The sequence below is a fragment of the Pinus tabuliformis genome, chromosome X (assembly GCF_031772625.1).
Source record: "Pinus tabuliformis cultivar Carrire ecotype Pingquan chromosome X, CPIR1, whole genome shotgun sequence".
Taxonomy (NCBI): Eukaryota; Viridiplantae; Streptophyta; class Pinopsida; order Pinales; family Pinaceae; genus Pinus; species Pinus tabuliformis.
Genome location: NC_142308.1, coordinates 1,642,093,078 through 1,642,119,629, shown reverse-complemented (window position 1 = coordinate 1,642,119,629; position 26,552 = coordinate 1,642,093,078).

Here is a 26,552-nt window from a genome sequence, read left to right as displayed (position 1 = left end):
TATGCCAAAGGTTGATTGGTTAGATGATCTTCCAATATTCAAAGATGAAAAGAAAGAAAATGTTTCTCTTCATTTGGTTAGGTTCCATATGCATGTACGCAGTCTTAAGGTTCAGTTCCCTGAAGATTGTCTCATGAAGATGTTTATGACCACTTTCGAAGGAAAAACATGGTCTTGGTATAAAAGCTTGGAAAATGGTTAATTATATTCTCTTGCTGATTTCCATGATGTATTCTATGACATGTATAAAGAGTGTCATCCCTCCTTATTGCTGGTCAAAGATTGCTGTAAACATTCTGCGAGTTTTATTCAATATTTGGAGGATTGTTATGATGATGATGAATTCATGGATGAAGAAATTTTAGAGGCTCTTCATAACAATAAATTTCAACACCAAGAAGAAAGGATAACATCCCATGAAATGCACCATGAAAATCAGTAGGGGTTTACTTATGAAAATCATATTACATCCTCTGAGATTGATGTAGAGATGTAGCAAACTTGTCAGTCTTCGGATCATAATGAAGATGAAAATAATTGCAAACACCAAGAAGAAATACTGGAAGAAATTTTTATAACCCTCAGGCAGAAGAAAAGGTTGATCGTTTATGTAATTCCTTGCAACAGATTACTTCAAAGAATGATCATAATAGTGAGGAAACTTACATTGTCTATGGGAATCATGCAGAAAGGCAGTTGGATAGCATATCAAAGGAATTTTGTGTGGCTGAGAATGAGTTGTCTGAAGATATAGAATGTTATGAGAATCATCAAACTAATCATGTCTTTTTTGACCCTATAGCTGATTACATGGAAAAGATTTGTTGTTCAGATTTCGAGTTATATTTTTATCTTGAAGATCAGTTACATCTCATGCTGACTCGGTTATTTTAGTATCATGTTTATTTTTGCTTCAAGCACGGCCAAGAGATTCAAGTGTCAGATCAGATTAATGACTGACTTCATACTTAATGAGAATGAGTTGTCTTCATAACAATAAATTTCAACACCAAGAAGAAAGGATAACATCCCATGAAATGCACCATGAAAATCAGTAGGGGTTTACTTATGAAAATCATATTACATCCTCTGAGATTGATGTAGAGATGTAGCAAACTTGTCAGTCTTCGGATCATAATGAAGATGAAAATAATTGCAAACACCAAGAAGAAATACTAGAAGAAATTTTTATAACCCTCAGGCAGAGGAAAAGGTTGATCGTTTATGTAATTCCTTGCAGCAGATTACTTCAAAGAATGATCATAATAGTGAGGAAACTTACATTGTCTATGGGAATCATGCAGAAAGGCAGTTGGATAGCATATCAAAGGAATTTTGTGTGGCTGAGAATGAGTTGTCTGAAGATATAGAATGTTATGAGAATCATCAAACTAATCATGTCTTTTTTGACCCTATAGTTGATTACATGGAAAAGATTTGTTGTTCAGATTTCGAGTTATATTTTTATCTTGAAGATCAGTTACATCTCATGCTGACTCAGTTATTTTAGTATCATGTTTATTTTTGCTTCAAGCACGGCCAAGAGATTCAAGTGTCAGATCAGATTAATGACTGACTTCATTGGAAGTTTCATGTTCCTTGAGCTACAAATGGAGGTTGCAGTTGATAGGGTAGGTAGGAATGTGAAAATAAGCTCAGGGTAGGTTGACTGAGCATTTTTCAGTAGATACAAATTTCTTTCTTCTACAGTGATCATCAATCTTAAGCCCGAGGTGAAGGCCCAAGTAGCTTGAAGAGGATGCTTGTCAATCAAATTTCTATTTTTATCATAAGTGGACAAAGCACTGGAACTGTAGGTTCTTATTGTACCACAACGGCACACTATCCCAAGTGGAGCCATTGTTATCACTATAAAAAGTTCTAAAATTTTGGACAACTGTTAGTCTTGGTCAAGTCATTTTTATTGTTTTGTTTAAGGAGTCTAAAACATAGAGTGGAGTATTTTTCCCATTATCAAATAAGGTCAACAATCTTGTTTTACCTATCATTGATCCCACATTGGTTCAAAGGTGTCATGTGTTAAGGCTATTTCAAAATTGACATGCGCTACGAAATCACCTAGGAGCTTTCGTAGCGCAAAACTTAGAAAATGCACTATATGCACTACGAAATTGGGGATTCATATTTAGGAGTTTTTGTATCACAAAACCCAGAATTTGCACTACATGTGCTACGAAATCACTGAAGCAGCCTTTTTTGTCAGAAAATTTATTTTAAGTAATCAACTTCCAGGAGCTTTTTTGAGCCACTAATAGAAAATTTTGGAAAAGTGAAAAAGGTTTTTATTCCTAACATAATGAGCTACAAAAACCTCTTTCAGTTTCTTCAAATTCATTATGAGTTTGAGAAGTTGATGACTCAACTTGCGTTACAAAACTGTTGTAGGAGCAATTTTTCAAAAATCACAATTTCCAGTTTACACCTCATATTAAAAGACAGTTTTTGGGTAGTGGGAAAGGTATTGCAAAAAAAAAAAGAGAGGTTTTTCTTCAGCACAGAGTGATCTACAAAAGCCTCCTTCAGTTTTGGAAAATACATTTTTGATGAGGATAAAAAAAGATCTGTCCCAACAACTATTTTTCAGCCAAAACAGAGCACGGGACAATTTCGTAGTTTTTAGGGCAGATGAAGGAGAAGCTATTGGAGGCCAGCTGAGGGTTATGGACATAACCAAGTTCAAATTTAAGAAGGAGTAGTTGTCAAAAACCATATTTATTCCACATCCTAGGTTGTTTCTAGCATAATAAGGAGTTACACTTCTAGTTGTATTAGGACTCTAGGACTATTAGTTGACAACTAGTTGTAATTAATAGTCTGTTTAGGTATGAGTAGGTGTCAGGTCAAGCAAATTCGAATTCTCTTGATGAAGGATCATGGAATCCTTATTGTAAAAGCTATATATGAAGCAAGAGATGAAATGAGAAGGGGTTGTAGTTTTTCATTAGGAAAGGAAAGATTGTGTTATTGTAAAAACTGTGCTTTTTCATACTTAATACAGTGATCAATTTCACTACTCAAGATTCACAAAGAGTTTATATGTTTGATGTTATTATGGCTTTATAGAATTACTTATTTGCAGTGGTATGAGCTTGTGATACTTAGAATTCATTGGAAAATGCTCTAACTTACTTCACATGCTTGTAAACTATGTTGTTTCACTGTGTTACAGTTTTCTTCATAAACCTAAACTCTAAGTGCCTTGATTTCCATATCTTGTTGATCACGTTGTTTTGTTGAAGGCCATTTTGACTCCATAGCCCAATAGATGTTTTCTAATCGTACTTTCAACCAGTCAATAAGTTATACTTCCATTCATTTTGTTCCTAGAGTTAGCCATCTAATCATTAATCAAAAACCCTAAACCTAGTGAGAGAGCCCTCTCAGGTTGAGGAGGCTAAGCCTCAGTGAAAAGATTGGTTTGAAATAGTTACACTGAGATTGACTTGATGAGCAACCTATCAGGGTCCTATTTTAGTGATAACACTATCATCAATAATACTTGCCCAATCAACATCAGTATAGGCCTTGAACTTAAGCTCTCTACTTTTAGTATACCACAATCCATAATCAACAGTTCCTTAAAGATATTTGAAAATAATTTTGATAATGATGACATGACTTTCATGATAAAAAGCTTGAAATTTTTCCATAATATGTTGGGTGCAGCCCAACTTGGCCTAGTTTTTGTCAAAGACTCCACTTTTTGTAGAGCGCGCAACAGAGTGCGAAGTGGATTACACAACTGAGCAGTTTGAATATACCACATGGTATAAGGGCTTCGGGATAGGGTGATCCCCTTATTTTTGTAATAATGTAAACGAAAAATGGGTTTTGGGACCATAGCTAATGTAAAAGAATAATGTAACGATGTAACCCTTGATGTAATAGTATATATAGGGACAAATTATAAGAAGAAAATCATCAGTTGTGATCCATATCTGTGTTATGGTTGAACTTTTGTGATATGTTGTTGGGAAAATAAGGTGAGGCTCTGCAACTAAGTGTGCATAGGCCTGAGTCTACAACTAATTGCACAAATGACCTGCGGCTAAGTGCGCAGGTCAAGAACTGTTTGTTGTACAAAGAATCATTATATTAACAACAATTCTTGTGGATGTATCCCCACATTGGGGTGAACCATCTAAAATTGGTGTCTTCGTGTGTATATTTTCGTACTATCTATTGTACCATAGCAATTTATTACAATTGCACTTTATTTCAGCACAAATGATGATTTATGGCTTTATGTGATATGTTTACATGGTTAAATGAATGCGGAGAAGTAATTTATGAATGTTAGTAATAAGAAAACATAATAATACCACATCTCCACATCCTTTAAGGCTGCAGAAACCTGGTTCTGCATCCTCCCATAGTCATTTTAGGTGAGATTGTGATTTGCTTGCAAGCCATTCCCGAAAGGGCCAGTGATTGAGGGTTTTGTTGGTGTGCAATATAGATAGAACCTTGGTCAACCCAAATCATAATCAACAAATGGTTCTATTGCGAGGACCAAGATCTGTGTGAGGGATATGTTGATGTGGCACACATTGAAGACAGAGATTCAAGACTGGCCAGAACTAAAAGAGCAAGAATTTGCAAATCAAGAGAACAAAAATCCTCATCTAACATCTAAAGCTTGGTTACAAAATTATATTTTTATAAATCAATATGAGATTTTATTCGCATAATATCCTATTAAGTTGTATGAGTGTATATCAAGATTGACTGAATCAAACAACTGTTTTAAAGGTGGAGAATCAAAAGTGTGGACTCCTGAACTAATACATCGACTCAAGAACACTGACAATAGGATTTCAAGGGCTATCGATTTCTGGATTGATATCATCTTGGGGGATTCATTACTGAGTTCACAGTAGACTCAATTGTGTCCTCTAGCGAAGTAGAATGACAATTATTCAAAGGACCACGAGGTAAGTATTTGAAATCTATGAAACTTTGGATTAAGATGATTCTATGTGAAAAGGGAGTTTTATGAATGCAATCAGATTGCTAGTTTACTTATGCTTGGAAGAAAAGAGAATAAATCTAAGCCAAATATCATAGTAACGCAAAGTGGAAAGAGATATAGAATAGATACCAGAAAGAGAGCTCATGGAAAATATATGAATACCTTTGTAGACACTGGGTATAGTCCTCTTTTGAGTGAATTTCAAAGTGAAAGAGAAGATAGCCACCCTAACAAACCCTAGGTAACTTCGCAGTATTCACCTTCCAAACCTAAGAGTTTGCAGAAACTAGAATACAGTAATAGTTAGTGTATTTTTGGCTCTCCCCCTCCCCCTCCCCCTATCCTCCCTACTCCCCCTACCCCCTATCCCCATCCCCTTACTCATCCCCCTCCCCCTCCAAGAAGAAATATGGCTGATGATATTAAGCTGCCTGTTTTCAAAGGAACTGGATTGGAAGGTCCAGAACAATTTTGGTTTTTCTGTGAAACTATATGGACTGCAAAGCAGATCAATGATGAAAATATAAATAAAGCATAGCTCATTACGATGTTCTGAGATAGAGAATTTACATGGTATATGAAGTATTCAAATAATCATATCAAAACATTTGTAGATATTAAAGCAACGTTGATCAAAGAATTTAAGAAGCTGAAGTCTGAGTCGCAGTGCATCACTAAGTTGAAAGAAATTAAACAAAAACCTACTGAGTCTGTTTGGAAATTTGATTAGAGATTTAAGGTATTATTGGATCAAGTAAGCTTTGACATAACTCCGTAGCAACATCAAGAATGGTTTATAGCTGCGTTGTTACCACATATCATATTTTCATTGACGTAACAAAAGATAACAAGTCAAGACAAAGCTCTACAGATTGCGAAGAAGTTGGAATATTCACCTATAGGATATACTACTGCAGGTATGCAACTGATTTAGAGTCAACTAGTGAAACTAACCCCGCAGATACAATAAATCAAGAAAATCAAAGAATTCAGAGAAGAAGTATGGTGTACGAAGTGTAGATCGGAGGGCCATTCTAAAGAAAAATGTCCTATCTTTAGGGATTACATGGCTAGTGGGGCACTGAATCCCTTATATGCAAGATCTCGTCTGTGGTGCGAGATATGTAAGACTAGAGGCTAACGTCACTCAGAAGATTGTTACTTGTTACAGAAATATATGCATACTCCAAGAAACCTATATTGTAAATTTTGTAAATTAGTAGGACATGATGAGAATAATTGTCGAGCTTATGAACTACTAATCGAGCGTGGTGCTGACTCTTATAGAATGAAAGCAGAAGAACATGGACATGAAGGAAGTGGACAATGTGGTGGTCGAGGAGGCTACCAAGGAAGAGGTTTATGAGCTAGTGCTAGTCAAGAACGTGAACAAATAATTTTCTATAACTGTTGCCAGTGCATTGGTCGAGGAGGCTACCAAGGAAGAGATCGAGGTGGTGGAGATGGTCAAGGACATGGATAGATCATTTTCTATAACTGTGGCTAGGTAGGTCATTTTTCAAGAGATTTTCATAACTCTACAACAACATGTAAGTACTATAAATCCTTTGACCATGTACTTGAAGAATGCCCTGTACTTATGGAAAGGATGCAAGAAAAAAGGAATCAACAACCAACATAGAATATTCAAATGATGGTTCCTGAAAGGAGGACCAACGAACCTTGAATTAGTATTGTCACTAGAATTGCAGCTGTGACTAGAAGTGATAAAACAGATGAGAAGAAATAATATGAAAGTACATGGGTTAGAAAAATTGTTGATAAAGTTCTTGTTTTTTATATTTAGAAGGAAAAATAAGTATTTATGGAAGAAAAGCAAAGCTTTATGGATGCTAGAGCTTCAACCTTTAGTGTGGAGCCAAAGCAAAAAACTAGCTATAAAGTATCATCAGCTTCTGCAAATAATCAAGCTGCGATGCCAAACCGAGCTTCGACACAGGATCGAGCTTCGACACAAGACCACGACTAAGGAAATCAAGCAGGTATTTTAAAATATTTTCTACAAACTTGTATGAAATTATTAAGAAATAAAAAGGCAATATAAGGGCTTCAGGAGTTGATAGATTCCATTGCATCCAAAGAAACACTATGAAGTGAGATGCGCACAGTCAATAGTTTGCATCGACAAAAAATAACTGGAAGAGAGATGAGGCTTAGTGCGCAGATAAGAGTATATGAGATGGATAAATTTATCTTGGATTTGGGATCTGATGCTAATGTCTTAACAAAGAAGACATGGGAGTTAATGGGTAATATGAAGCTACAATGGTCACCTATTTAGTTAAGGATGGAAAATCAATAAAATATCTTCGCCTTAGGAATACTACCAGGTGTAACACTGGACAATGAAGGAGTTTTCATTACTATTGTTTTTGAAGTAATAGAGATCGTTGATGATAGTAACCCATATCCTACATTTCTTGGACTTGATTGGGCATTTGATAATATAGCTATAATTAATCTGAGGAAGAGACAGATGATATTTTAAGTGAATAATATGAGAGTAATTGTTCCCTTGGATCTATCAGGAGTAAAATAAACAGACCCAGTCAAAACAGAATACTGCACAACTAATGTAGATAATATCTATCAATTGATTGCAAAGGAATAGGATTGGGTTAACCCTACTGCATAAGGAAATTTGACTTGGGAGCATGATAGTTCTTGAACCTCAAACTCAGAAGAAGAGTTGGAAAACTAGCAGAATAGGTTGCATGAAGTATCCACAAAACGTTGTGCAAGAATTACCAAATCAGTTTGTTGTATGATATCTAAGGTATGTAATCTACCTTCTTATGATGGCTTGGGTGATGTAAATAATTTTCTTGATGATTATGAAGAACATGTTCCATAGAATCAAAGGATGTTAGCATTGGATATATCCCTGAAATCTACCCCTACTAGATGGCGGGGTGCACACAAGAAGAATATAGAAGGTTGGAAGGAATGTCGAGGATTGATGTGGATAAGGTTTTGATAGATAGATACAAAAATAGATATAAAATATGATGGTGAAACTAATCCTAGGAAGCATATCTATCTATGCACTACAACATGGAAGGAGATTCCACAACAAGAATGGGTACATGGATTCATTCATACATTAGAGACAATCCCTAACAAATGGCACTTAGAAATAGAGCTTCGACATGGTACTTTAAACTAGGCAGATATGATTGATGGCTTCATATTAACATTCAACTTTGAGGATGATTGCACATACATAGATTTCACCCTTCAGACAGTTAAGAAGAGGATATTTGAGAATGCAACCCCATTGACATGGAAACAACCTGATTGGGTTGTGCAGATAGAAAATGTACTAGAATGTTATAACCTTATTGTAGAAGAAGAAGAAGATCCTTGCTACATCGACATAGAAAAATTAGTAGGATACCATGAAGTAACTAGACCTGAGCCAGAAATACGAGATATAACAAATCCACTGAAGACCAAGAAGGTGAAAATAGGATCAGAGAAGGAACCTAAGTTTACAACAATAGGAGACTATTGGGATGAAGAGACAATTAGTAAATTTACAGAGTTTCATGAATACCAAGAAATATTTTGAACCAAGTTTTTAGAGATGAAGGGTATAATTGGAGATCTAGGAGTAAATGAGGATTCCTCTTAAGCTTGATGTGAATCCGGTCAAACAAAGACCTTACAGGCTGAACCCGAAGTATAAGGAGAAAGTAAAGATAGAGTTTGATAAGATGATAGCATCAAGAATTATTGAACTAGTAGAAGAATCAAAATGGGTGAGTCCTATGGTGTTGCAAGAGAAGAAGAATCAAGGAGAAATTAGGATCTATGTTGATTTGAGGAAATTGAATGATTCACATTTACATGATCCCTTCCCTAGCCCTTTCACAGATGAAGTGCTAGACAATGTAGGAGGTCAAGAAGCTTACTCATTTAGAGATGGATTTTCAAGTTACCATCAAATTAGGATTGTGCCTGAAGATTGGCATAAGACCATATTTGCTACAGAATGGGGCTCATATCAATACATAGTAATGCCTTTTGGATTAAAGAATGTCCTTGCTATATTTTATAGGGTGGTGGTTGCAGCTTTTAAGGAATAGATCCACACATTTTTAGAAGTATAATTTGATGATTGGAATAGTATTTGGATTGTTGAGAAAACATATTGGAAGTTTAAGAGATATGCTCGAAACATGTAGATAATATCAGATCTCTTTGAACCTAAAGAAGTGCATATTTTTTGTACCCTTCGTCATATTGTTGGGACATATTGTTTACAAGAAAGCACTGATGTTGGACCCTGCTAAGATTTCTATCATTGTGAATTTTCCTCCACCTAAGACAGTAAGACAACTTCACACTACATTGGGACATACTGGGTATTACAGGAAATTCATCAAGGGGTATGTGCAGATCACTACGCCTATGGAGAAATTGTTAAAGAAGGATGTAACTTTTTAGTGGAATGAAGAATGTCAGAAGAGCCTTGACATATTGAAAGAAAAAATGGTAGTTGCGCCTATATTAGTGTTCCCCAATTGGAATAAGGAATTCCATGTCCATTTGGATGACTCTTGTATAGCTTTGGGAATAGTATTGGCACAACTTGGTGCAGGACAAATTGATCATCCTATAGCTTTTGCAAGTAGAAAGTTATCTAAAGAAGAAAATAATTACACCACTACAAAAAGGGAAGGACTAACCATGTTGTATGCTTTGCAGAAATTTAGACACTATTTTCTGGCATCACACTTTAAAATGTTTACAAATCATTCAACATTGAAGTATTTGGTTAATAAGCCTATCTTAGGAGGAAATATTTTCATATGGTTATTATTATTCCAGGAATATGACTTTGAAATCATTGTTAAACCAAGAAGACTGAATGCAGGACCTGGTCATCTATCAAGATTGGAAATAGGAGAAGAACCAACCAACATAGAGGATAATCTCCCTGATGCGTAGTTATTTGTAATCAAAGTTGCAAATGATCATTTTGTAGATATCATTCCATTTTTTACCACAAGGATGTCTCCTTTAGAGTATACTATGCAGCAAAGGAAATAATTAGTGGATAAGGCATTTGACTTTTCATTAATAGCAGGACAGTTATATAAGATGGGACCAAATGAGATACTGCGGAGATATGTTCTTAAACATGAAAAACATATGATTCTAGGAGACGCTCATGGTGGCACCGCTGGTGGACACTATGTAGGAAAAGATACTGTGCATAAGATTTTGAGAGTAGCATTATGGTTGCCTACTATTGGGTTGTGTTATATTCTTTCCACGACTAGCCCACGTAGTTAATCGGGGGAGGTCACAGGGGGTTTGAGGGGAACCTGTAACCTCACTTTATGGGGTCCGAGGCAGCACCTTGGAAAATTTTGGTTTTGGACCCTATGTTAGGTTGGGCGGACCCACCTATGACTTTGTGCATGATTTTTGCACATGTTTTTGGACGCGATGGTTTTCGGTCCATGGTTTTGGACGTGATGGTTTTTTGGTCCATCGTATTGGATGCTTCGGCATGTATAAATATGTATTGTAACATTGAAAGGAACATAATGAAAAATCAAGCTGGTAGTCCCGGTTTTGGGATCCAGAGGAAAATCTCTATGTATATGTGTTTTATGTGTTATACTCTTGCATTGTTTATTTTCTGTGTTTTAAAATTCATATGCAGGTAATTTTTGTATGGGGTTAAAACCTACATTTAGTATCAAAGCAGTTTTGGCTTCAAGGGGACGCCTTTCTTGCTGAAGGGTTTCGCTCGGGCCTATAGTAGACCCTGTTTAGTGGGAGATCTGGGAGATCGATTCTGGTGGTGAAAGAAGATGGCGAGCAGTGGAAAGATAGAGATTGAGAAATTTAATGGTCATGGTTTTGAGTTGTGGAAACTCAAGATGGAGGATTTGTTGGTGGATAAAGATCATTGGATAATGGTAGATCTGGGTACTAAACCAATGGGAGTGTCCGATGAAGAATGGAAGAAGTTGGATCGAAAGACAAAGAGCACAATACGATTGTGTGTCTCAGATTCAGTGTTGCTGAATGTATCAGGGGAAGCTACGACGAAGGGTTTGTGGGACAAGTGAGGGACTTTGTACCAATCTAAGTCTCTGGTGAATAGACTGTTTCTGTGGAAAAATCTATATAACTTGACGATGAAAGATGGAGACTCGGTGACAAAGAATCTGAACGCATTTAATATTGTGGTAAGTTAGTTAGCATCTATTGATATTAAAATTTCAAATGAAGATAAGTGCATCAGTTTGTTGTGTTCTCTACCAGATTCGTGGGATAGTCTGGTTATTGCAATAGGTAGCAATGCAACTGCCTTGTAGTTTGATGAAATAGTCTCATCCTTGCTGACGGAGGAGATGAGACGGAAAAATATGGAGAGCCAGAATGGTGATGCCTTGTTCGTACAAGGATGGTCCCAAAACATAAACAAAAATAAGTCAGCGAGTGGGAGATCTAAATTTAGAGGAAGATCTAAATCTCCAGGAAAACCTGTAAAGGTGGTGTGCTATAAATGCAGAAAGGAAGGGCACTACAAAAGGGACTGTAAATATAAAGCTCCTGATAAAGGAAATGAATCTAATGATGCTCCTTCTGCAGAGGTGAAAACCACCTCAGATAAAGGTGGGGATGTGTACTTGGCTTCTTCAAGTACACATGTAGATCATGAGGCATGGTTGATTGAATCAGGTGCATCCTTTCACTTCACTCCCCATAAAGAGTGGTTCTGCGAGTATGAGAAATATGATGGTGGTGATGTCTTCTTGGGGGGTGATAGGAAGGCTAGAATCGTTGGTCGCGAAAAGGTAAAGTTGAAGTTGCAAGGTGGAAGGGTTAGAACACTTCCAGGTGGTCTACATATTCCTTCATTAGCCAGAAATTTGATTTCTATAAGCAAGCTGGATGATGCAAGTGTAAAAATAGTGTTCGAGAAGGATACCTGCAAAATGGTTCGGGAAGCACTGGTATTGATGCGGGGAGTTTGGATTAGAACTCTGTACAAGCTTCAAAGTAGCACTGTTATTGATAGGTGCAAAAATTTTGTGGTTCCTGAAAGTGGAGCAAAAAATCTAATGGTATCTGAAGAGAAGACCATGCTATGGCATCAAAGCCTTGGACATATTGGAGAGAAGGGCCTTTGAATACTTCATGGTAAAGGTATGGTAGAAGGTATGAGTAATAGCTCTCTGGATTTTTGATTTCTGTGAAAATTGTGTATATGGAAAGCCAAATTGGGTGAGTTTCCCCTCTGGTAGTAAGAGGGCGAAACAGATATTAGAACTTGTGCATAGTGATGTGTTTGGACCTATGAAGGTTCCATCATTGGGTAAGTCTGTGTACTATGTATCATTTATATATGACTTCTCAAGGAATACATGGATATATTTCCTTAAGAAGAAATCTGAAGCCTTTGGCAGGTTCAAAAAATTTAAGGCTCTCGTGGAAAATCAGACAGAGAAGAAGATAAAGGTGCTGAGGACAGATAATGGTGGAGAGTTTTGCAACAAGGAATTTGAAGAATTCTGTAAGAAGTGTGGTATAGCACAACAGAAGACTACTCCATATACACCTTAGCAAAATGGAGTTGCAGAAAGAATGAATAAGACGTTGATGGAAAGGGCAAGAAGCATGCTCAGTGGTGCTGGGTTAGGACAGGAATTCTGGGTAGAGGCGGTGGATACTGCAGGTTACCTGGTCAATAGGTCACCTTCATCAGCGTTGGAGGATAAGACTCCACAAGAGGTATGGACTAGTAAGAAACCCTCTTTTTCACATCTGAGGGTATTTGGATGTGATGCATATGTACATGTTCCAAAGGAGAAACGAACCAAGTTGGATAGTAAATCTGAAAAGTGCATCTTTATTGGGTATAAGGATGGCTTAAAGGGTTATAAGATTTAGAACCCAGTGACATGGAAGGTTGTGTACAACCGAGATGTGGTGTTCAGAGAGGTAAAAGATGTTATTAAACATGAAGTCTAACCAAAGGAACCTGAGAAGATAGAGTTTGAGCTTAAGGAGGAAGAATCAGACTCTACAGCAGAGGAGGAATCAGAAGATGAAGAGCCACAAACTCTGGGTGTGAGAAGATCAGTTCGAGAAAGAAGGCAGCCAGAAAGGTATAGTCCATCTACTTTTTGTTCAAATTTTTCTTTATCTATTATTGATGATGATCCCAGAACTGTGAAGGAAGAAGTAGATTCAGAGGATGGCAAACTCTAGAAAGAGACCATGGTTGATGAAATGGCATCTTTGCACAAAAATGAGGCTTGGGATCTGGTGGAGTTGCCGGCTGGAAGGAAACACATTGGCAGCGAATGGGTGTTCAAGAAGAAGACAAATGCAAAAGGAAAGTTAGAGAAATACAAAGCTTGGTTGGTAACAAAAGGTTATTCCCAGGTGTCGGGAATTGATTTTGTTGATATTTTTTCTCCTGTTGCCGAGGTAACTTCTATTAGATTACTTTTATCTGTTGCTGCTACTTTTGATTTTGAGGTAGAACAGATGGATGTGAAGATAGAATTTCTTCACGGGGATTTGCAAGAGGAAATATACATGAAGCAACTTGAATTCTTTGCGGTGAAGGGTAAGAAAGAACTGGTATGCAAGTTAAAGAAGTCTCTGTATGGATTAAAATAGTCACCAAGGATGTGGTATCAGAAATTTGATACATTTATACAGGGACTTGGCTTCACCAGAAGCAAAACAGATCACTGTGTGTATTTTAAATTAATTGGTGACCGTGTTATTTATCTGGTCTTGTATGTGGATGATATGTTGTTGGTTGGAAATGACAAAGAAATTATCCAGGATTTGAAGACCCAATTGTCCTCCAAATTCGACATGAAATATCTTGGTGCTACAAACTATATTTTGGGCATGGAAATTAAAAGAGATCAAGCAAAGAGGAAGTTCTGGTTAAACCAAAGGAAGTATGTCGAGACAATATTGCAGAGGTTTAATATGCAGGATAGTAAACCGGTGAAGGTTCCTATTCCTGTAGGTGTGAGGTTATTTGGTGAACAGTGTCCCAAGAAACGAGAAGAGGAAGAGGACAGGTCTCGTGTTCCATATGCAAGTGCAATCGGTAGCCTGATGTATGCAATGGTCTGTACTAGACCAAACATTTCACATGCAGTGGGAGTATTGAGCAGGTTTATGTCAAAACCAAGGAAGGAGCACTGGACAACAGTGAAGCGGGTTTTCAAGTATTTGCGTGGTACTAGTGATTATGGTTTTTGGTACCTTTGATGCCTCGAAAATCATTGCAACAACAATGGGGATAACCACCCGGTCCGGACCTCAAAACAGCTCCTTTTCCGTTTGGTGTGGTGGCTCCGACTGGTTTAACTAGGTCCAGTTACCTTCTCCCTATCACTATTGGTTTATGATGTATCTTTAACTACCAATAGACAGGGATATTAGATCACTTCTTCTTGTTGATCAGGCAAGAGAATGACCCTTAAGCTGATTTGGGTTCAGCTAAGCCACAACTAAAGTTTTGCCTCTTTAAGAAGAGGACTTAAAAGAATGTAGAAATTAATCTAAATGCAAGCAAAAGAAACTAATCTTAATCCTATCTTAATTGGGCAGAAATAGATCTAACCCAACTAAGAGCAAGATATTTAAAGTATTGGGGTTTAAACATGTCTTGTTTATAATGAATATCAAGTTAATGAAGTAGTTCAATTAACTGATATTATGGATACCAAAACACATCCTATTGAGACCTCTTAACTGAACTAATAAACCAACAACATTCAGGAAATAGTTCACAGAAATGATATTGATTATCAAATCAGTAAATCTAATAATTAAACAATAATATGTGGAAATAGTTCACAACACATTACCATTCAATAAATTAGTTTTAATAAGACAGATTTCTGAGTAAATAGTTACTCAGAAATCAAAAATTAATTGATAAGAGCAGAGATACATAATAATAACATTGAGACAAATTACCCATATCGACAATAGTGCACAAACATGAATAAAATGAGACATTCTTGTTACCATAAAAATGAAACTGATATTTGAAACAATAGTATTAGAAATACCAATTTATTGCATCCATTTCTCTGTCCTTGGTCTCCAACAACTCTTTACATTGCTTGAACTTCTACTTTCAAAGCTAAAGTCACAATAGTGCAAACTTTGCTCTTCATGCATAATTCAAGATACAAAGGGAAAATCCTCAATAATCCCCAGATCTGAGATTCCACTCCTCCCACCTACAACTCTAAATTCCTATTACAGTAGTGCTTTTAGAAGTCTAAAATTGCAGAGGAGAGCAGCCCCTTTTTACATTCTGCAATCTGTTATTTATAATATTTGCAAAGGAATTCTTGAGAGGAAAGTTTGTTGAAGAGAAATCTGTCCAATCCAATTTTATTTGCTCAAAATTTCAATGTTTAATTGCTGGAGCATTCTCATTGATTGAGATCTTTTTCTCCATATCTCTTCTACTATTTTCCTGCAAGAAGAAATTAAAATGCAACAATAAAATCAAAATGTCATTGCTGGCATTTAAAACAAATCCAATCAAATACAATTAAATAAATAATTGAAAATAAAATGTAAACTTTCTATTGATGTCTGGGATGGTTTGATTGGCCAAAGATATTATTGACGAATGGATCTGCATTGAGAAGAGGCTTGGACAAATGAAAATGCAGAAAATAAAACTCAGAAAATTGATTTTGTTTTAGAAATTCGTAGCTTGATCTTCTGCCTGATTTTTGACCCAATAAATGACCAAATCTGTTAGTGAAACCTCCTCAGAAATATTCTCCTTGATTTTATCTTTCTAATGAGCCATCCTAGGCCTCATTTGACCAAGTAAAACTCAATCTATGAGCTTCCAAAGTAGATGAATTAATTCTGGCACAATTCTGGAATTTCTGTCGCTGGGCTAAAAATCAGAATTTTTAATTAAAAATCTAATCCTAAATTAGAATTCTAATTATCTAATAATTAATTCTAATTTAATTATTAATCATAAATTAAACTAATTAATAAACTATTTATTAATTAAATTAATTAATCTAATTAATAACTAATTAATATAATTAACTAATTAATATAATTAACTATTTAATATTAATTTAAATAATAATTAATTTTAATTTAATTTAATTTTATATATTAATTAATTTAAAATTATTATTATTTAAATATTAAATATTTTATATTAATATTACTTCACTCATATGTATGAGTGAGTTCAAAACCTTAAAACCAAAATCGAATTAGAAATTTTATTTTATTTTTTTTATTTTTTTACTTTTTTATTTTTATTTTTATTATTATATTTTTTCTTCAGATCGGAATTAGAAAAGTTTGTTATAAGTCTTTGAATGCCCCTTTGACTTTTCTATGATCGGAATCGGGAGGATTGAGTCCATCGGGGTTTTTAGAAATGTGTCATTTGAAAACTCCTGATGCGATCAAAGCCTCCGATGCAATTAAAGTCTCTGATGCGATCGGAAAATTTTTATTATATTCATATTTTATGTATTAAATTTTATTTTAATTAAATTAATTATTAATTAATTTAATTAATTTAAAATTTAACATTAAATATCAATTTTATTTTGGTTTTATTTTATGAATTTTAGTTTCTAAACTACAACCACTTGGAAAATAAATAAAAAGAATAAAAATAAACTACAACCACTTGGATATTATGGGTTTTTTAAGATTAGTAATTGATTTGGAAATTGGAGTAAATTTCTTAAATCCCGATGCTTAATAATTTGGCTGCTTAAGTAAAAATGGAAAAATGTTAGTAAAAATTCACTAGGGGTTAATATTTAAAATAAATTCATTATTGAACTAATTTATTTACAAAATGCAATATTGTACATTTTATGCATTTTTAACCCAGGCTAGATAAATGATGAGACTTCAAAGGAGTGTCATTTTCAAACTAGTTGACCAAATGAGGCGAAACAAGCATCAATGGGAAGCTTATAAAAAATCGATTTTAACAAAGCAATCAAAACAAGAATCCAAAGAAAATGAAAAATTAACAAACGCGTAAGATAATTAATTAAATAAAAATTCTAAAAGGTGTTTAGCCAAAATTTTTATAGAAAGGGTCCCCATTATTTGAGTTTAACACATCAATAATGGGGGGTTGTGTTTTTACCACAACAGGTACCAAGGAAAATCAGGATTGGACAGAATGTTGGATATTTGTGGTTTTGTTGATGCAGACTGGGCAGGAGATCTGGATCAGAGAAGATCTACAAGTGAGTATGTGTTTAACCTATTTGGAGGTGTAGTCAGTTGGATGAGTAAGAAACAATCTATAGTGGCACTATCAACTACAGAGACAGAATACATGGCAGCCACTCATGCAAGCAAGGAAGCAGTTTGGTTGTAGATATTGTTTTCAAGTATGGGGTTAGTATGGGAAACTATAAGGATAGACTGTGACAGCCAAAGTGCAATTTTCTTGGCAAAGAACCCTGCATATCATTCAAAGACAAAGCACATTGATGTTCAGTATGACTTTGTGAGGGATATGATAGAAGATTAAAAGATGTTGTTGGTAAAGCTGGACACTTTGAAGAATACTGCAGATGCATTGACAAAATCTATGAGCTCTGAGAAGTTCTCTTGGTATAGAGAAACAATGGGTGTTGCAGGGCTAGATAAATGAATAAGCTCTCTTGTTCCCCCCTATGGAAAGAAAACAACAAGTGAGAGAATGGTGGGTTGTGTTATATTCTTTCCACGAGTAGCCCACGTAGTTAATCGGGGGTTAGAGGAGGGAGGTCACTGGGGGTTTGAGGGGCACCCGCAACCCCACTTTATGGGGTCCGGGGCAGCGCCCGGGAAAATTTTGTTTTTGGATCCTATGTTAGGTTGGGCGGACCCACCTATGGTTTTGTACATGATTTTCGCACGTTTTTGGACGCGATGGTTTTCGGTCCATGGTTTTGGACGTGATGGTTTTTCTGTCCATGGTATTGGATGCTTCGACATGTATAAATATGTATTGTAACATTATAGGAACATAATGAAAAATAAAGCTGGTAGTCTCGGTTTCGGGATCCAGAGGAAAATCTCTGTATATGTGTTTTATGTGTTATGCTCTCGCATTGCTTACTTTTTGTGTTTTAGAATTCATATGCAGGTAATTTCTATACGGGGTTAAAACCTACACCTACACTACACCAAGATGCAAAGGAATATTGCAAAGCATGTGATATGTGTCAAAGAATAGGAAAACATTCAAGAAGAGATGAGATGTCATTGGTACCATAGGTTACATTGTATGCCTTTGACACATCAACCCACTTGGAAAGAGGACTGGTACGAGGTACATAATTACAACAGCTAATTACTTGACAAGATGGGCTAAAGCACAACCAGTAAGGGACTGCAACGCAAAGAGTGTTGTGAAGTTTATTTTTGAATACATATTGCCTAGATTTGGATGTCCAAATATTTTGATGAGTGACCAAGGTTCACACTTCTTGAATAAAACTACTGAAGCATTGACTGAGGAATTCCAATTTTATCATCAAAATAGTGCCCCTTATGACCCTCAGGCCAATGGAACAATAGAAGCATTCAATAATATTTTGGAGGATGCACTGTCTAAGGTATGCAAAGTGAACAAATATGACTAGGAAATTAGAATCCCAACAATTTTATGGGCTTATAGGATCACATGTAAAAAGTTGACAAGTCAGACACCCTTCAGGCTAGTTTATGGGCAAGAAGTTGTGATGCCATGGAGCACATCGTGCCTAGTTTGAGGATTGCAGCTTTTACAGATATGGCATACCCTGATATAATGAAGGAAAGAATGGTGTAGTTGATTTATAGAAGGATTCCATCAACATGTACAAAAAGCAAGAGAAAAGGCCTAACATGATAGACATATTAAGCAAAAGAAGTTCCAAGTAAGAGACCTTGTTCTCCTCTATGACAGTAAGTTTATGAAATTTCTAGGAAAATTCAAGATGCATTGGTTGGGCCCCTACATTATCAAGCATATTATTGATGGAGGCGTAGTTCAGTTAGTGAAATTAAATGGAGAATTGATCTAAGGAAGAGTAAATGGCAACAGGTTGAAGCTATACATGGACAACCCTATCCCTACAGCGTCTCTCTAAAGAAGAAAGGAGAAAATTCTTAGTGCCACCCGTAGTCGAAAGTGGGCACTAGATTATAAACTACACTCCAGAGAGCTTTGACGTAGGAAGTTACTTTGCTACAGTCTGGGTTATGTCGAAGTACATAGGGACTCTGATGTAAGAAGCATTTTTTGATACAATATGGATGTGTCTAAGTTCGCTGGAAAAACAAATATATGACCATTAAAAGGGAAAGTTACATAAAATACGTAGAAAGTTGCATCTATGAGGACAGGTTGACCAGATCTAAGGATAGATATGCAATTAATGAACACATTCTGAACACAATTTGGATAAAATCTAAGCTAATGATTGGGTTAGATTTTAGAATTTCTATAAAAAGTCGTGTCCTGCCTAGATTTGAAACTTTGATGAATTGAGAGTTCAAGTGTTGATAGTGCGAAGAAGTTGCAAAAACTTTCATTGTCGTATGTCGTCTAAGCGTTCTTGTGAAGAATTTGTTCGTAATTTTCATGAGAAGGGCTTACCTGGAATCATGGAAATATTCATAGCAACAGCTGGTACACCCACAACAACATCAACCGTAGCAACATCATCACAAAAACATCAGAGATCCCCGAGAAAGAAGCCAACAAAGGAAAAAAGAACAAAGAAGAAAAAAGACAAGAAACCTATCAAACCTTAACAAGAAGTTGAACAAGTCAAAGACTACGAAGAAGAAGTGGAGGACGTTTAGATGGAAACAGATGGCACAACATTTCCATCACCTCTACCACCATACATTCCACTGAGAAAACTGAATGCTAAACTAGTGAAAGACTAAAAGGATGTGAAGTTTGGCACCTTCACACCCCTATTGCCAGAGAAAGTACCATTTACTAGGGAATTACTTGGGAAAATATCGCAATTGAAGTTCACAGACTATGACTTCAATGACATAAATAAATACCCATAGTTTGCACTAGACCGATATTTGAAACAAGTAAAATACCTAGAGAGTGGTGTGACGAGGTTAGAGCTGCAATAATGGGAAAATGGATTGGCATAGTCAGGATTGATGAACATGTTAAATGCGTCGCACTTCAGTAGAAGCCTAGGGAGCACAGATTGTGTGTGACAGTTACTTGTGCTAGTGCATGATGGATGCTTTTGGATGAGAAATAACATCCCTATAGATCCAATGTTGATATGGAAAGATATGGAGAATCACCAGATTTCCATATCAAGGGCAGAACCCCATGGAAGAGTCCGTTGGAAAATATCAGGACCGCGCCATAGCTGACAACATGACGAAGAAGTTCATTTTGAGAAAAGGAAAGAGGGGATATGATATATGCTCAATCAGTGACCAAGAAGTTTGCTTTGCAACACACATATTGACTAGGAAGATCATGCGAAAGTGTCTTGATAATGAAGTCCCTGCAGCAATAGTTTCATTAGCTACACAGTGCGCCAATGGGGTTTAACACAACTGGCTTGAATACCTTTTCAAATAATTTCTAGAGGACTGTCGTGAGGTTTAGGAAAAAGGTACCACATTCCATTATGCATGGTTGATATTGATAATTTCAATACTGGCGTGGAGAGAGCCGGAGGATTCACAGTTCCCTCTGGTAGATTTAGATGTTTATGAAGCTTTGCGGTATGCCTCACTATGTTATACCACTCAACCATCGCAACAAATGGAGAAAAAGATGTTTTTCATATTATACCATATGGTTTTCATATTTTACTGAACTAACATCCTCACCTTTCACTGATCGTATATGAGCAGTATAGCATTGTTGCGAAGTTTAAGGCCGATTTCCACAAAGTATATATACAGGCTCGCAGGGACACAAATAAGAAATGACATCCACTGCCATACTTAGTAACAAAATATGATCTCCTCACATTAGTACAACAATGGCCAGCAGAATGGATGACTATGTTAGAGGCAGAGGTAGGAGATAGTGCGACAGAGGAGGACACCTCGCAACATGGTGAAGCGAGTGGAAAGGACAAAAACAAGAATGAGTAGGAATCAGTGGAAGAGGATCAACATGACGACGGTCACCATGATCCTCCTAAAGGAGATGAGCAGAATAAGGATTTTGAAAAGACAAAAACAAAACAATTTGTCGTAGAAAAGAGGAAGGCATAAGGCGAAGCTTCCACGAAGATCAAGAAGAAGTAGAAGGCAGATAATACAAAGGATATCATGCCAATGGTCCTTACTGATGGGGATATGGAGCAGATTGGGGATAGAACTTAGGAGGTGACAACATATTCGTGGAATAAGTGGGAAGATCGTTATGACACACTTATCACAGGTGTGCAAGAGTAGATCACAGAACTTAAAATTTTGGTGCAGGCAGTTAGGAAACCAGCACAGATAGTGGAAAGGATTGGAGAAGAAAGGCAAAATAGAGCCTACACTTGCAACCAAATTAGCGCCAATACCTGCAAGAGACCTATAGTTTGACTCCATCGGGATACAACAGCAAGAAAAAAGGTGGAATCATGTCAACATGAACATCGTAGCAGTTCCATTGTAACGATTACATAAGCTGCACTTGGAAATAATAGAGGAACTGAAGTTGTGCAAACAACACACTTCCTAGCTAAACATTCAAGTAGAAAAAGAGTGGGCTTCACTACAGCAAAAGCTCGACCAAATGATCCAGGAGAGGAATCAAATAGTCCAACAACAACAAAATATCAAGGAAGCCATTGACGCAACATGCAAAGAGATTCCAGACCTTGATGTCTAAGAAGAAGAGCCAGTAGAGGACAAGGTCGTGAAGCTCGGCCTTGTAGTGAAAGGATATAAGGAAAATATCACGACAGTACAATTCAAATATGAAATGCAGATCAGTGAGTTTCAAATGAAGTTGAAACCAACCACACCATAGGAAGTGTGGGAGTAGAGGGAGATTGACCTAAAGTCTGCAATGGCCAACATCTCTGCAGCAGTGGAAGACTATGGAAAAATTTTAGATGAAAACTTATAGATTTGGAATTCGTTGCAAGAATATCCAAATGTATAGAAACTGCAGGAAGATATTCAATAAATGCAACAATAGTTGGAAGCGATTTTGGAATTTGCAAATACCTTACCAATCTCATAGAAGCTTGCTAAGATCAATGAGGAAAATTCCCTCCAGAAAAATATTGAGGAGCTAAGGAAGGAAGAACAGGTTTTAACAGAGAGGACTTACCCATGGAAGGATGAGGATCTCCAACTATTGCAGGCAATAGATGAGAAGCTTCAAGAGCTTCGACAGAGAGAGACAATGATGGTGCAGAAGGCTACAGAGCATGTGACGGAAGCACTGTTGGAAGAGGTGCACAACAAAGAGAAGCAGTTCAAAAAGACTCTACATCAGTTAAAAAATACTTACAACAATATTGCAACAAAAATCAGAGGAAAAATAGTTGAGTGACTCGGGACGAGTCACATGTGAGTGTTAGGGGCATGTTGGGAAAAGCCCAACTTGGCCTAGTTTTTGGCAAAGACTCCACCTTTAATGGAGTGGAGCACACAGCGTAGTGTGAAGTGGAGAATGCAGCGAAGCAGTTTGAATATACTGTGTGGTATAAGTGTTTCGAGATAGGGCGAAGCCACTTCTTTTTGTAATAATGTAAAAGAACAATGGGTTTTGGGACCATAGCTACTTTTTTTAGGGACTCCATGGTATTTGGACCATGGTATTGTAAGGATGTAACTATTGAAAATAGCAACAAGAAATGATAAAAATAGAATCCAGAATATTCCAATTTTAATTTGTCCTTGAATTAAAATTGTGAATTAAATTCGAATTTAGTCTCACCAGCTACTTGGAATTAATTAATTAATTAATTCATTATGGATTAATTGGTTGGAGAAATTCAAGTTAGAAGTCTTTCTGAAGTCATGCAACAGTTATCCCTTAAATTAAGGAGATTATCCCTTAATTAAGGAGATAAGATTGAGTTATATTTGAGTTGTAATTAGTTAGCTCAGTTTACTGAGTTAAGTCCAGTTAAATTAGTTCCAAACTATTTGAGGAACTAATTATGAATTATCAGTAAGTTGGTGCATGCATGCACTCAACCAATGCACTCCAGATAACTGAAGATTCCCTCATCAGAAACTCATGCATGTCTATTTTGAGAAAGACCCAGTTGAGCTAAATGTCAAGGACAATGTACTATCAATTGCATGTTTTCTCCTATAAAGGAAACTCATGCATGCAATCAAGGCAAGGTTCCTTGAGGATTGCGCAGTTTTGACAAAGTGTTAGAGCAGTGTCTGAGAGCAGTGTTCCACTGGGTGAAGGAGATCATCCCAGAGGAACTGCAGAAGGAAATAGGAGCTTGGATGGCAGAGGAGAAGGCTTGTGAGAAGCTTTGATTGCCTGTGAGAATCCAGGAGGAATGTACTGAGAGTTTGCTAGCTGTGAGAGCTAAGGCTTTGTATAATCTCTATGTATTTCCACCTTGTCTGATAATACAAAGAGTGGGGTTTTTAGCTGAGGCTTTCCCCTGAGTATTTTCTATGTTTCATGTGCATTGATTCTTCTTCTTATGGTTATATGTGTTCAGATTGATCTTGCTCAATCTTTAAGCTTCCGCAAATTGATAGTAGAAGTAGATTATAGTATTTTTCTTTGGTATATTACATTATCAAGTTAATCTACAGTGAGATTTTTTACAGAGATCTCAGAGGTAGATTTGTAGAGAATTTGCAGAATTTCTACATGTCCAGAGCTAGTTGATCTATAGAGAAATTTATACATGGTATCAGAGCAAAGTTTATCGAAGCTATGAACAGTATACAGAGAAGATAATTCAAAGTTTGAATTTCGGGATTGCAGGTGAAAATCGAAGTCATATCATACTTAAATTGAGATGGGACATTATGCGACTAATTTCCCATCAAAGAAGTCCATGAAGGGATCCTCGGATGGACCGGAAGGTGAGGCATTAGCCTCTCAGTTCAAAATGGACTTTACCCTCATCGCATGCATGGTGTCATTGATGATGGGTTGTGTCTGGTATCTTGACAGTGGAGCCTTATTCCACATGACCGGTGATAAAAGTTTATTCAATGCCTTGGAGGAGAAATACCTCAAGATGCGCATAGAGATGGTGATGACGGAAAGTATAGTGTTTCAGGAGTGGGCACGGTTTCTTTTCAGAGGGAGCATGGAGCTCCTATCACATTGATAGACGTGAAGTATGTGCCTGGATAGAAGAAGAACTTGGTATCAGTCACGATGTTGGAGGAAAAAGGCTACGATTTTGTCTTCAGTAAAGGAAAGGTTTTCCTTAGACACATCACCATAAGACAGGTGAAACAGATCGGTTCATGAGTTAAGAACTTTTATGCTCTTGAGGTTCAAGATGTATGCAAAGCCCTGAGGAGCAAGGAAAATGTTAGAGACTTGGTGGTTGAGAGGGAGAGTAAATCACCTCTCAACATGCAGCCACAGAAGAAGTCTCAGACAATTGTGGAAGAGCCACAGTTAGAGAAGTGGGCAGAGGGATCACATGCAGCCATACCTCTAGGTGTGAGGTGGGGCGATGTGAAGTGATAGTCCCAAGAAGGGTGAAATTGGGCAGGGTACATTTAGAGGTTTTATCTCATGGATCGTACCTTGCTACGAGAGCCCAAAGTACATAGTAGCGGGAGGAATTAGTGGGATTGATGCAGTCAGAGATCAAAGTGATAGAGGTTAGAGCAGTCAGATACTGAACAATGCAAAGAAGGATTGACAACAGTGCAAAAAGGCAGAGTAAGTCGAAGCACAAAGTTTTCAGTTGACAAAGGCAATAACAGTCAGAGATATTGATGGCAGATGCATCATACTGATTCAGGTTGGATGTTTTTTTTGTTTCTAGAGTTGCTGGAGCAACAACACTAGATAGAAGTGTTGCATGCATAACATTCCAAAGGTTTAGGATCGGGATTGAGTTGAATTCCTTTCTTGTTGAGAGGGAGTGTTGAAAATAGCAACAAGAAATGATAAAAATAGAATCCAAAATATTCCAATTTTAATTTGTCCTTGAATTAAAATTGTGAATTAAATTTGAATTTAGTCTCACCAGCTACTTGGAATTAATTAATTAATTAATTCATTATGGATTAATTAGTTGGAGAAATTTGAGTTAGAAGTCTTTCTGAAGTCATGCAACAGTTATCCCTTAAATTAAGGAGATTATCCCTTAATTAAGGAGGTAAGATTGAGTTATATTTGAGTTGTAACTAGTTACCTCAGTTTACTGAGTTAAGTCTAATTAAATTAGTTCCAAACTATTTGAGGAACTAATTTTGAATTATCAGTAAGTTGGTGCATGCATGCACTCAACCAATGTACTCTAGATAGCTGAAGATTCCCTCATCAGAAACTCATGCATGCCTATTCTGAGAAAGACCCAGTTGAGCTAAATGTCAAGGACAATGTACTATCAATTGCATGTTTTCTCCTATAAAGGAAAATCATGCATGCAGTCAAGGCAAGGTTCCTTCAGGATTGCGCAGTTTTGACAATGTGTTAGAGCAGTGTCTGAGAGCAGTGTTCCACTGGGTGAAGGAGATCATCCCAGAGGAATTGCAGAAGGAAATAGGAGCTTGGATGGCAGAGGAGAAGGCTTGTGAGAAGCTTTGATTGCCTGTGAGAATCCAGGAGGATTGTACTAAGACTTGGCTAGCTGTGAAAGCTAAGGCTTTGTATAATCTCTATGTATTTCCACCTTGTATGATAATATAGATAGTGGGGTAAGCTTCCACAAATTGATATTAGAAGTAGATTATAGTATTTTCCTTTGGTATATTTCATTATCGAGTTAATCTATAGTCAGATTTTCTACAAAGATCTCAGAGGTAGATTTAAAGAGAATTTGACAAATTTCTACATGGTATCAAAGCTAACTGATCTATAGATAAATTTCTATTGTAACCCTTGAGGTAATATTACATGTAGGGTCAAATAATAAGAAGAAAATCATCATCTGTGATCCAGATCTGTGTTATGGTTGAAATTTTGTGATTTTTTGTTGGGAAAAGAAGTCTAGGCTCTACAGCTAAGTGAACAGAGGCCTAAGTCTATAGCTGAGTGCACAGACGACCTGCAATTGAGTGCACAGAGGCATGAGTCTACAGTTGAGTGTGAAGATGACCTGCAGTTGAGAGTGCAGGTCAAGAAGTGTTTTTTGTATAAAGAATCATTATATTAGCAACAATTCTTGTGGAAGTAGCCCCACATTGGGGTGAACCATGGTAAAATTGGTGTATGCATGTGTATATTTTCTTACTATCTATTGTAGCGTAGAAATTTATTACAATTTCACTTTATTTCAAAACAAATTATGATTTATGGCTTTATATGATATGTTTAAGTTGTTAAATGAATGTGGCGAAGTAATTTATGAATGTTAGGAAT